This window comes from Protopterus annectens, chromosome 2.part1 (assembly GCF_019279795.1).
Source record: "Protopterus annectens isolate FY-2018-M chromosome 2.part1, PAN1.0, whole genome shotgun sequence".
Taxonomy (NCBI): domain Eukaryota; kingdom Metazoa; phylum Chordata; order Ceratodontiformes; family Protopteridae; genus Protopterus; species Protopterus annectens.
Window position 1 is genome coordinate 651,170,209 of NC_056729.1, and position 13,961 is coordinate 651,184,169.

The 13,961-nt window shown below is 40.4% G+C and overlaps 1 protein-coding gene across 4 annotated transcripts in view; it reads left to right on the forward strand.

The window, feature by feature from the left end:
• Positions 1 to 2,667: 2,667 nt before the first annotated feature.
• The window catches only part of NCOA1 (nuclear receptor coactivator 1), a 1,171,950-nt gene continuing 1,160,656 nt past the window's right edge, over positions 2,668 to 13,961 (forward strand). The window contains exon 1 of one of the 4 annotated variants that reach the window (XM_044062390.1): positions 2,668 to 2,920. The gene's annotated coding sequence lies outside the window, so the exon portion shown is untranslated. Of the gene's footprint in view, positions 2,969 to 2,990; positions 3,473 to 13,961 lie in introns of those variants that run through there. The other 3 variants (XM_044062389.1, XM_044062386.1, XM_044062388.1) reach the window with 3 other exon arrangements.

The following is a 13,961-nucleotide window of genomic DNA, read 5'->3' on the forward strand; positions in this document are numbered from 1 at the left end:
TACAAGCTATAATGACCTATTCACACTTCTAAGGAATGCTCTTGTAGAAAGTTAAAAAAAAAAAAAAGGCCTAGAACTTCTTACCTGTATCCATCAGAATAATACCCGTCCTCCTGTCCTTTAAAACCTTTCTGAAAGACTTCCTAGCCAACAGCTGGTTCTCTTCTTGCTTAACACCAAGATAAACTATATCCCTAAATGTGAATTAGTACATATTCATACTTTATATCTCCTTAGCCTCACTTCTTCACTCACTTCCTGACTTCTATCAATTTCTCTCCCCTGGCTTTCTCTCTAAACATACCATAAGCCTGCTCTTCTCTCACTTCATAGTGCAATTCCTGTTTGTATTATACTAATTTACCTTTAATTTATCTATAAACTAGCTAAAATGTCTCTAAATATTAAATCATTATCATATAACTTGTATCCATTCTTAATCAATGTTTTCTTATTATGCCTAATTTGTTATAATTATTTAACTATACATTTTTATATTACTTTTGTTCTTAAAATGTTTTGTAATACCTTGGAGCTTTTCTGCCCAGGCCTTCGCTGAAAATGGGCCCCTACCCAGTAGCACTTTCCAGGAAATCAAATGTCAATAAATAAACAATGACCACTCCATACCAAGCCAACACACAAGCTAAAGAGACCTGTGCACACCTCTAAAGTTTGAAAGTGAGGAACATTAAAGAAATAATGACTACAGTATCCCTTGCCCTCACAGTAACTATAGCAATCTCTGTGTTCCCACCTCTGAGTGGGGTCAGTTTTAGGCTGTGTACAACCTACAGCAGAGGACCCATGTATTCCACTTATATAGCCAGAAATTATATACCACAGAAGCTCTGAGTGTCTAGATATTATGGGATGCATTCTGTACCTTATTTTTTCACTGCACAGGAAATTTATCTACACATCCACCAATATTATTTTTCACACACAGACACATCTACATATTATATTACATGACACTATAAACACTCGCACAGTCCCTGACAAACCAAGGCTGTCACAAGAGATATACACACACACAACTCACAAACAAAGTGCTTAATACAGGCAAAGTTGAAGAACATCAATTCACCTCCGGCACAGTTTTGGGGTGTTGAAGGAATCCACAGCACCTTAATAAAGTCCATACACAGACAAAAAGGACATGCAGACTCCACACAGATGAAGCCACAACCAAGAACTCAAGACAGGGACAAGCACTGTAAGATGACAATACTAATCACTGTGCTGTTGCACTAATGAGGTGTTCCATTCCCACACACATAGCCTAAAACCACCAAATATTGCCACTTACTGCGTGCAAATGCTCATGCTTAAAAGTTTAAAAAAAATATGGCCAACTTACTGCTCTTCTATACACACATATATCTATGTATGAAATTTAACCCTCAAATCCCACATATACACGTGTAAACCGGGGCAACGATTGTTTCTACACTGCGTTTTAATGGAAATAGGAAATCCAAGTGTAGCATTGAACATTTTAGGAAACATACTTTAGAAGTATGTTGGCTCGTATAATGATTCAACATACTGTTCAAATACTGCCATAACCGGATTTCCAGAAAGAGACCCTGATTTCTGTATTTCCTGACAAGAGACTGATTTTCTGTCCGGAAAATTTCCCGACAGGTGGCAACCCTAGAAACTTTCTGCTTCCGTACTTCTCCAAAGCAATATTTTATTAAGTATTTTCCGTTTCTGCTTGCCATACGTTAGCTTAATTTTGACTATCTCTTAAAACATTTCAAGTATGCTGCCTACTTTTAAATTATCTATATACATACATATCATATTACTACATTTTTCTCTTTTAAGTGCTAATGAGATAAGGCCTCGGCATCGAGCCTATGTGGAACACTCCCCGCATATGCCACTAATTCTCATCATAAACAGATAAGTCAACCTCAGTTCTGGTAGCACGCCCGGCACTGATAAATATCACTGCAAGTGTACAAAGGTTTCAAGTAAACGTTCCCACGTTGGAATATTTATTATTCCCTGTCAATCCATACATACTGTCCCCTAGGTGCTGCTAGCATTCATTGACGAGAATTTCTCGGAGTGCACTCTGATTGGTGCGGTGTACATATTAAGGTTGCAGCCCCCACTCATAATGGATAGAGCACTAGACTTGTGTGTTACGCACTTTCTGTAATTAGGTCGTATTTTAAGTCCACCCTTGTGAAGACCCCCCACCAAAAAAAATCAATAAACAATACCACTTACTATAGGCTCGATTATTCTTATTATTTATTTTCTTCCGTGTGATTACATATAAGAGGTTTAATTGAAATCCCCCACCCCGTCACTTACACTTTACCCGATTAAGAAGCTGAATCTAAAAACCTACTTTAGATCCCCCTCCCTCCTACCCGCCTAACTGCTGATACGGCAGCTTCCACGATTTGGCTGAGTCACTTACTGGGTGTAATTACATATGATGTGTAACAGGGACGGACAAGTTTTTATTTTTGCATAATCACATAAGCTAACAAAGTGTATCACAGCAAGAATGGGTTAAGGGGTTGTTGTTCTTTAAAATAAAATAGTGTATCTATTGAGCAAGAGGGGGAGGAACATGTTGCTGGGGTTACGATAGAAGTGAAGCCACTCCCCCCCTTTTGGATATGGTATGTTCCCTTAAGTGTGTCTGTGCAAAGCACGGCCTTGAGAAGATTACACTGGTTGCTTTAGTAGGTTGAATGTTTTATGTAGAGACTTGTGAGTGTGTGCGTAATTTGGATATATGGTGGAGCAACACATTTTTTTTAAATCGGGGTAAAAGTACTGGTTCAGAGGCTCAGTAATATCTTTTTCCGCGAATGTGGTGTAGTCGGACTTCTGGACTCGATGAATACTAACTGCGTTCTGCCTGCCCTCGGAGGCTAGTGCTGCTGTGGTAAGTCCTCCGGTGGGCGGCCCCCTCTTTCCTTTGAAGGGTTATTATGTAAGTGATTTCAAGACAGGAAGAAGCAAGCTTTGATAAGAGATTATAACGTGTGTTTCAAGTCTGTATTATGCTGGTTCTCAGGTCGCCCCTTTTGTTGTAGTTGGATATTGCATTTTCTCATTCGATTCTTAAATGTGCTTTGCCCCCGCAGAACGACAGTTGTGGACCCTTGGGACAAAAATACTTAAGTGCGTGTTTACAGTAGTGCAGGCCGTTTTCTCGGTCCCAGACTGAGATCGGCAATGTGAATATTTGTGTTAAGTAGTCAGCTGGTAAGGGGGTCAGGTGACAGTACTGGTTTGGACTCCATCCCCTGCTATGGCAGCAGCATGTGTCTCTGTCGGAGTTTTGTGCAGCCTCTGAATTCATTTCGAAAATCTCAAAACACTGTGATCAGCACCTAGAGAACGAGAGAAGATGTGATTATTTAGACACAGTCATATGTTATCAACACATGCTTTTCCTGCTAATCCAGTATTCTGCAACGTTTAGGCTGAACAGGTAAGCAGGAGGTCATTAACCTGTGCAGTCAATCTGCTGTCAACTGACGGGTGTTGTACGTTTAAAGCAGCATTCCATTTTTTACATCATTAATGGTACTTTAAAACACAATTGTCTGATCCCAACTACTGGTCCGTAAACAACGAGTTTGCTGTTCATGTACCATTTCTTCTATATTTGTGTGTTGTATATTTCTCACTGCTAAGCAGGCATTTTCTTTAGGCGTATTTCTCGACACGTTGCACCTTTTATTTACAGTGTTGTACCATGGATTTGTCTATATCTAGCATAAGTACATATCAAAGTGATGTTTGCTGCAGAAGGTGGTGTAGCAGTAGTTCATAAATGTGTGTATTTCCACCAGGGCCTTTTCTTTTTAATGGTAACATTGAGTGTTGTGCCTTAAAAGTTTATTAGTTTTAGCCCTTGTCTGCTGTCTAGAAAATGTACACCAGGTTGATTGTTTTCACTTTCCATCTGTGACCTTGAAACTTTTTTAGTAGCAGTGCTTGCATAGTATGAAGAACAGATTCCTGATGGTGATATGTGTAGCACACCGGTGTCACATCCTGTTTTGGTTCATGTGATATACATGTTCTGTGTCACGAATGTATGCTCATGTATGTATATGAGTGCATGTTCTTAAAACCTGTGCTGAATGTCAGCATATAAATTTGGAATATTAACAGATAGTTTCAAAGTATGGGGAAGGAGTATGGAGAAGGGTGTTTTTGTAAGCATGTTGCATTATTTAAGGTTTACTAAAATTAGGGCTGGAACAGACTAAGCTAAAGCTATGTGCTGGCATATGCTTGATAAATTCAAGCTATTGCTAAGTGTGCTGTTTGTTTCCACTGCGTGCAGTGTTGTGCTGAGCATAAACAAACCTTTTGTTGTCATCTTAACCCTGGATGATTCATATAATGTAAATGGCCTTTTTCTCAGAAAAATGGATCAAGTTAATGGTGCAACAGGTCAGTTAAAGCAAATAACTAGTTTCTTAGCTCAATTTATTTAAACATCTGTTATAAATGGCAGCCTATTGGAGTGAGGATTGGGAATTTTTGCCTTTTAGACACTTGTTTTGTCCTGCAAATGTTGCCTCTTCTTTAACTTGATGCTCAGATATGGGGCTGCGTCCTTTGCTACAACCCTACATGCAGATTGTAGCATTTGCTTAACTGCTCTATGTCTGACCTCTTTAGAGGAACATGTTATACTCTGGCAGGTGTAATTCTGTTTGTGTGTAGATGAGCTTCGGTATATTTTGCAGACTGCTTTATACTCTTTATCATGGCAAGCATTAAATGATCAAACCTGGGAACTTATTTTTGGCACCTTTGAGGGAAAATACTCGTTTAAGTCTTTGCTGTTTTATTTGATGACAGTCTTCTAGATGCAATTTGGAATAGGGTTGATAACGTAAAGCTCCCTAGGCTTGCTTATAATGGTAATGTAGTCTGCTCATTCCTGTGCACCTTTTGTTGCTAGCATGTAACTGTTATTACCTTTTGTTGCTTGCAGTGTTTTAGATGACCATTGAGCATATTCATCCATACTCTTGTCACTAAATGCCATTCATCTTTGTCAGGTTTATTGTTTGTTCCTTGCATTTACAGCCTTGTATGTTGCTTTATTTTTCCTTTTTAAAACATGTTGTTAGTATTGGCACCATAACTCTTTAAATGTGCTGTGTATAGATGGTACTTTTATTACTAGGAAGCCACCCGCATTATGAATTCCTCCCATCGTTATCTCTACATTTTATTCAGGGTTGCAAAGTTTGTATTTGTGCCTGTTTATTTTTTTTTCTCTCTTTTGCGGTAGGTGTTTTTTCTAGGTTGTATTTTTTGACGTCCTTATTGTTTTCTGCTTGCATTACTTTTAAACTGTTCCTGTTTCTATGGTTTTTGTTTGTTGTACTGGATGCTTCTATGAAATGTGAAAGGCAGACTGTAGCAGGCAGTCTCTGTCCTTTTATGCTGTATGGCATCTTTGAGATGTCTGCAGAAGGGCTTTCTCCTTGAGTCCATCCCCCACTGTGAAAAAAAATAAAGCTTTTTCATAGAAATGATTGCAATATTTTTACCTGTGTGTAGCAAGTGTCATTTTAGACTGTTTGCCAAAGCGTTTATTAATATGTAATTCATTTTTGCCTGGACTCTTTCTGTCTCTCCTTTTTATTTTTTCTTGCGCAGACCTTATCTGAGGGGTGTCTTTGTTTAGAAGAGATGCTTATGAGGCTTACTATAGTTTGAGAGGTAGGCAAGATTGAAGGTTTGCTTGGCAAGTAGGTGCACCACTCTTAATGAGTGGTGGGGAAGGTGTACATTTTACTGAATAACTGCTGATGTTTTGTTTCGGGGATTTGCTAGCTGTTGTAGGAAACTTTAAGGATGTAGTAACAATTCACTATAGTGTTATTTTTTTAACTGGGGTTTTAATTGCATCTTAATGTATTATAAGCTTTCTTTGTGATTGGAAAGACAGAGTATTAAAATTGTTAACCTTTCTGGTCATTAAATTCAGAAACCTGCTAGTTTGCTAATACTGTCTGTGGAAAATAAAAAAAAAAACTGAAGTAAAGCATGTATGCATTTAAGTTTAAATGCCGACTGAAGGCTGGTTAATTGTCGTTGTTGACCACCTCTCCTCTCTCAACCATCTTTTTGGATAATGTATTTTTGTATGGATGTTCACAAAGTAGGTGAATAGACAACTTTGATCAATGTTGCAGCACATTTTTTTTGTTTTATTTGATGCCAGGAACTTAGATGGTTAGGGGGAATTTGAGTACAGTACAAAGGGTTTGAATAATTGAGTGTTTTTAAAATGATTTGTCTTCAAGTAGCAGAATTTGGTACTTGACAGAATGTATTGTAAATAATCCATATACTTGGGCAATACTGTTGCTGCATGTTTTTTCTCTTTTTGCAATTCCTGCAGTGGTTGGTAGAGAGAGTGTACAGGAACAAATGTACCTGTACAAGCTACGGAGTTCTGAGCTTGTGTATATAGGGGAGTGGTACTCCAGAATGTGAGGGAGTTATCACCATTTTCTCTTCACAATTGTTTTGATTTAAAATGTCCTGAAATATTAATTGCAAATATTTTATATACAATTGTTTTAAAAAAAAAATAGCAGTTTTGTAGTTGAATAGACTTGTCTTAGTGTTGTGTGCCTGCATTGTGTCCAAGTTCCAAGAAACAGAGAGATTCTCCACTTTACATGATCATGTTTACACTCTGTCAGCTTGTTGTAATTTCTTACACAAGGAAATACCAAGTACTCTTTGTTGGTTTTGGTGTAGTTAACACAGTCTTAGCAACGTTTTAAGTCCATGTCCATTTCCAGCTACCAAAAGATGTCATAGAATTCAGGTCCAGCATCCATTCCTCTCATAATATTATCACTTTGAAAGGCGATATTGATGGTCCTTGTTCAGGTGTAGGCAGTCGTCTTGGCTTGTTTTAATTATATGTTTGTGCAGCTAGTGTGTGATTTTGTTAGTGTATATATACTTTGGATGTAAACGGTATTCTTATTTGTGGAAGGTTTAAAGTGGTGAGCAATTGGGTATTTCTTTTGTGCACACGTGGCATGTATCTTTCTTTTTTCATTTACAGTGTTTCTTCTGTGCCTTCCTTTCTTCATCTTGTTGTTTTCTCATAGGTTGGTACTAGACTATCGGTCCTAGGGCCTATACAAACCTAGCCGTAACAATTCCCTGGCTATTTCTTCCCACGCTATTTACTTCCCTGGACCCCTGTCTAGCAGGGCGATTGACGTGATCCCTAGGGTGAATTTCCTTTCTCCCATCCAATCATCAAGGTTCCTTTTGAAGAGGGCCAAAGAGACGCTCTGCTTGACATGTATGGGCAGTCTATTCCAGAGTCTTTGGGTCAAGAACCTATCCCTCCAGCATGTTTTGTTTATTGTGATGACAAGGTTTACATCCCTGGAGTGTGTGGCTCTGAGGGATTGGGATTTCTTTAAGTGTAGCATGTTCAACAGCTCTGGGTTTGACATGGCCTTGCATATTCAGCAGAGATCGCCTCTGAGTAGATGATATGCGACAGAGTATAACTGGAGTTTTTTAAGGCAGTCAGCGGTAGGGCTTATGCTTTAGGCCTGTGATTCTTTTAGTGAAGTATTTCTGCTGCCTTTCCAGTTGTTGCAGATGCCTTGAGAGGTACGTACCAAACGGGGCGTTGTATTCTATAATGGGTCTAATGAGGGATGAGTACAGTGGGACAATGACCTCCTTTTTCCTGGATGAAAAGCCCTTGGTGATGAGGTGTGCCACATAGAAGGGTTTCCTGACTGTTGTGGCGATGTGGTTATTGAAGGTGAGACCACTGTCCACCTGTGTCCCTAAGTCTCTTATCACACTTAGTGTACTGACACCTATGTGGTAATTCACAGGTACATGTTTTTTCTCAAAGGGGATAACCATACATTTCTTGGCATTGAGCTTGAGCCCATGGCTCTGGCACCATGCATCTGTTTCTGTAAGGCCCTTTTGTAGAGTATCCATATCATTTGGGGATTCAGTAATGGCTCCCAGTTTGAAGTCATCTGCGAACTTTGTTAGCCAGAGTCCCTTAGTGTTGGCCTGTACTTCAGAGAACTAGATGCCAAACAAGAGCGGTCCCAGGACTGAACTCTGAGGTGCTCCACTTGTCTGGAGCTGGATTTGGAGTCGGCTACTTTTACAATCTGGGTTCTGTCAGTAAGCCAGTTGGCAACCCGAGTGATGTAGGGATTAATGCCCATCTTAATAAGTCTATCTATGATTCCAGAGTGGGGGATGGTGTCAAAGGCCTTGGCGAGGTCCAGATAGGCTGTGTGGACCGCCTTACCCTCATCCACATCTCTGGAGACTGATTTGAAGAAGTCAGTCAGGTTTAGGAGACAAGATCGGCTCTTCATGAAGGGTGGGGTCCAGTGTTTGAAGGTTGCCAATGTCTTTGTTTATAAGTTCCATGGCTTTGCAGATCAGGCTCATCAAACTTATGGGGCGGTAGTTCCCAGGATCCAAGGTGGATCCCCCCTTGTGGAGTGGGATAACTGTAGCTGTGTGCCACTCAGTGGGCACGAAACCTGAGGTGAGGCTATGATTAAACATGACACTTGGGTGAGGTGCCAGTTCATTTTGTAGTTCATGTAATACACAGCCTGGGATGTCATCTGGTCCCATGGATGCTGTATTCTTAGCTTTGGAGAGTGCGTTTTTTACCTGTGTGGCCGTTATTACCTGAATTTGGCAATCTTCTGGTATTGAGATGGGCCGTTTGAGGGGTGAAGTTGGCACTGATTTGATCAATATCCTTGGGATCAGTATATTTAACGCCATTCTGTTTTAGCTCAGAGCAGATCTGAGCATTGCCATTTATATTCTTGACATAGTTATAGAATGCCTTGTGGTTGTCTTTGGAATCTTTGGCAATTTTATTTTCATAACTAGATTTGGAGGATTTTATGAGGGATCTCAGCTTTTTACTGAGGCTGGTAAGGGAGTTTTTTGCATCCTGGGATTTTCCTCTTTTTTTCTGCTACAGTTTCTTCCTTTTGTTGTAAAGTTTGTTTATGGCAGGGGACCACCAGATTAGCTTCCTTTTTTTGGAGGAGAGCATCTTGGTTCTATTTGGGATGGCACGATTCATGCATGAATGGATGTGCTCATATCGTGCCTTGGTGTAGGATTCAGCAGTCTAACTTACAGTTCCCGTCTGCATGGGTGTCATGAAGTTTGTCACTTCTGACTTGAGTAGCATGAAGTTGGCTTTGGAGAAGTTTTTTATGGAGGTTTCCTTACTGGGGGGTGGGGGTGGGATAGGGATTTTAAGGGTGATTAGCTTATGGTCAGACCTGACCAACGAGAGTGTGACCATGGGTGTGGAGCATCAATTTCCCATGTTGGTAATGGCCAGGTTCTGTACAAATTAGATGCTGCTGTTTGGTATTGTTTTTATTACACAGTTTATTTCCCTTTCATATGCTGTGTAAATAAAATATAACTAGAATAAAATGACACAGGGTGCTGTATGTAAAACGTTGTGCACTCTCCAAACCAAATCCTTTGATACTTTACTTTCTTGCATCTTGTGCTTGCAGTTCATGATACCCCGTCTCTGGTATTCCATCTTAGTCTTTGTAATGTTTTTTTTTTTTTTAAGTTCTGTTATCCATTTTGGTGAATTTTTAATCTCTTACACATTTGCCTTAACTACTGTGACTAACATTTGGAATACTGATTTTATTTTTCATTTTGTTCAAATAGCTATTCTTTAACTTTGTCATTATGGACGTGCATGTAAAGAGAAATGATGGTGGAAGTGTGCCAAGCTTGTGTGGGCAGTCCATGCTTATTGGTTACTAACTTTGGTTAGCTATGATGGCAGTTTCTTGTCCAGTGTTTTGGTCAAATGGTACTGCTGATATCAAAGGACTTTAATGGTGTATATTGGTTATGGTTTAGACAATGGTGAGTAAACAGTAAATATTCTGTATTTTATTGTAAAACAAGTTGTGTATGAACCTTATTTTAGTTTTTTATCCTGAACTGATGCTTTCCATTTCACATGCCAGGATCTTCCCTTAGTTCTGCTAAGAGCTTTAGTTGAGGTTACTCTTGAACTAATCAGATTATTTGAGAGTTGTATTAGAGTTACAGTAGGTAATTACCATCATGATATTTAGCATCAACTAGCCCATCTCTCTCCTGAGGTACATTCAGGCTGATAACAGATTCCCCCCAGCACCACAGTCTGCCATATGTTTTTTGGAAGTGCTTGTGTTTACCCAAGTGGTGATGTTGATTTGTGGTGGATTGGAGGGGCAGTTTGTCTGTAGAGAGTACAGAGATCTGCTGCAAGAAAGGCATTGTAAAAATGCATGAAAAAATGAAAAGGGGACCCTGGTCAACCTGATGTTCAGGGAAAGTAACAGATAAATCACTATATACTTGGCATATATAAAATGGGGTTCTTTGGTGACAGTTGATGGATAGGAACAATAAAGAGCAAGTCTTTGGAAAGTGGGCCATGGTATTGATGAAGTTGATGGTGTACCATAGTATGCAGGAATAAAAAAATGGTGGCAGAAGAAAGATATTGCAGCTGTTCATTTAGGAGCCTTTGCTGGGTGAAGTTGATAGTACTGTATCCATTTGTGGAGGCCCTGTCTTTGTAAGGACAAACAAAGGTGCTCTGCACAAAAAAACTCCCCCTGAGTTAATACACCTAATGATTGAAAGGGAAAGTAAAAACAAATGTTAGATCTTTCTGGGATTTTGGATGGGTTGTGATGTAGAGAGAACTGAAATCCTAGCAACTGCTGCAGTTTTTTTTATCACAAATAATGTATTGGGTGTATAGGTTCATAGGTGTGTACTAGGCTAATGGCCCTGGAGCCTTTACAAGCCTAGCCCATAGGATTGCCCTGGCATCATGCCACCGACCTTAGTTCCCAGAGCCTCTGTGGAGTAGAGCCACTGGAGTGATCCCTGGGGTGAATTTTCTATTTCCCATCCACTCAAGATTTCTTTTTAAGAGGGCCAGTGAGGTGCTCTGTTTGACATGTATGGGAAGTCTATTCTGTAGCATGGGCAGTCTCCTGGGTTATGAACCTGTCCCTCCAGCTTATTCTGTTGATTGTGGTAATGAGGTTGAGGTCTCTGGAGCGTGTGGTGCGGAGGGATTGGGATTTCTTTGGATGTAGCATTTCTAACAGAGCTGGGTCAGACATGGCTTTGTAGCATTTCTAACAGAGCTGGGTCAGACATGGCTTTGTAAGTCGAACACAGATTGCCCCTAAGTAGGCAATATGAGACAGAATGGTTGGAGTTTTTTGAGTCTGTCCATATAGGACAAGTGTTTAAGGCCTAGGATCCTCTTTGTTAGGTACTTTTGCGGCCTCTCCAGTTGTTGCAGGTGTATAGTGAGGTACATCCCAAATGTGGCATTATACTCGATTGGCTTGAGGGAAGAGTAGAGGGAGACAATGACCTCCTTCTTGGATGTGAAACCCTTAGTAATTTGATGTGCCACATAGAAGGACTACCACAGTGGCAATGTGGTGGTCAAAAGACAGGCTGCTGTCAGGCTGTGTTCCCAAATCTCTTATAATGCATTCTGTGTTCAGAGGACTACCATCCATGTGGTAATTCATAAGAACCGGGTTTTTCCCCAAAGGGGATTTCAACACACGTTTTGGCATTGAGCTTAAGGCCATGGTTCTGACATCAGTAGTCTGTCTCTGAGGCATTTCTGTAGGATGCCAACATCACTTGGGGAATTAATAATGGCTTCCAACTTGCAGTCGTCTGCGAACTTTGTCAGCCAGAGTTCCTTCGTGTTGCCCTGGACTTCAGAGAAGTAGATACCAAACAGGAGAGGACCCAGGACCGAACCCTGTGAGACTCCACGCTTGACTGGTCGGCAGGAGGATGTGGAGTCGGCTACTTTCACACTGCTGGTTCTGTCTGTGAGCCAGTTTGCAACCTACCTAGTGATTATAGGGGTTGATGCCTAGCTTAGTGAGTTTTTCTATGATTCCTGAGTGGGGAATGGTATCAAAGGCCTTTGCCAGATCAAGGTAGGCTGTATGAACCACCTCACTTTCATCCACAGCTCTGGTGACTGACTCAAAGAAGTCGACTAAGTTGAGCAGACATGATCTACTCTTCACAAAGCCAAACTCTGTGGGATCCAGAGTTTGGAGATTCCCAATATCCTTGTTTATTAGGTCCGTGATGATGCGTTCCATAGCTTTGCATATCAGACTTGTCAGGCTAATGGGGCAATAGTTCCCAGGGTCTGTAGTCACTCCTCCTTTGTGGAGAGTGACTGTAGCAGTGCACCATTTGGTAGGGACAAAGCCTGAAGGGGCACACAGGTGAGGTGCCAGTTCACTGTGTAGTTAATGTAAAACACAGCCAGGAATATTGTCAGGTCCAGTGGAAGCTGTATTTTTGGCCTTGGACTGTGCTATTTTAACCTGACAGCAGTAATACTGGGTGCCTGGTGATCTACTGGTATTGTGATTGGTTCTTTTGGGGGAGGGGGTAAAGGTGGCACTGAATTTATTGGCCAGTATATTGGCAATATCTGTTGGCTCAGTATAGGAGGTACCATTGTGCGGTAGCTTAGAGCAAATCTGGGTATTGCCGTGGAGATTCTTTACATAACTATAGAAGGCCTAGTGGTTGTCTTTACTATCTGCTGCACTTTCATAGTTCGCTTTAGAGGATTTACTGAGAGATCTCAACTTTTTGTTGAGGCTGATAAGGGAGTTTTTCCAGTCTTGGGACTTCACCTTATTCCGCATTAGTTTCCTCCTGTTTTAGAGTTTGTTTATGGCAGGGGACCACCAGATTCGTTTCCTTTTTTTTGGAGGAGAGCATCTTGGTCCTAATTGGGTATGTCGAGATCCATGCATTTATGTACGTTTTCATACATTGCATTGGTGTATGATTTGGTGGTCATGCAACTGTTCTCCATTTACATGGGTGCCGTGAAGTTAGCCACCTCTGTTTTTTAGGAGCCCAAAGTTTTAGCTTTGGAGGAATTTTTCATGTTGGTTACTTTTGCGGGGGTGGGAGGGATGTGGATTTCCAAGGTGATTAGTTTGTCAGCATTTCCCTGTACAAGTTCTTATTTATCTGTGTTGCTTAACTTATTCTTAAGTATTTTTATTTGGTCACTTTTAAAAAGCTTGTTGTTGGATATCTGTATTTACTTATTTTTTAATTGATAAGAGACTATTGGTAAATGCTGACAAACTGATGTCATCTGACTGCTCTGCTAGATATTACAATTTCCATTTATAATTTGGTTTATCAGGTGTGAACAGCTGCTGAAAAGGTTCCCCATCCAGGTGGTCTGCCCTGGCCCAAAGTAGTAAATTGCCATATCTAGCACTGAAGTACCTGTTCACCACCATTTTTTTTCCTTCGTAGCTTTGATGGGAACAACTGTAGGAGATTGCAAAGCCTGTATTTTTCAGTGATTAGTAGAGGGTAGACTGTAAATGTCTAGTCTTTTCTTTCATGTTCTGTTTACATTCTGATCTGTTCATGTTCTGTTTACATTATGATCTGTTTCAGAAAATTGGTGTGCATTGGTAGTTTTGAGTTGTGATGTAACATAGAGGGACTGGTATTATTACTTAAAGTTGAAGAGCACGGGCTAACTTTTGATAGATGGACAGACCAATGGAAAGTACATCTTGCAATGCATTTTTCTTCTGCTAGCTTCTTTTTCCAGTGTCTGCCTCTTCTTAACTCCCTTATTGCCTTTTGTTACTGGTCGTGGGGTGGGTGTGGGTTTTTGTGTGTGATGGAGAACAGATGTATATTGTCACTTAATGTGTGTTTATGCTTACATAGATGATTTGTATTAGTTGCTCCTGATTTCAGGTATAGGGACTATAATTATTAGTTTTTCATATCTAGGCCTCTACTGCAGGACATGGAGACACTAATAT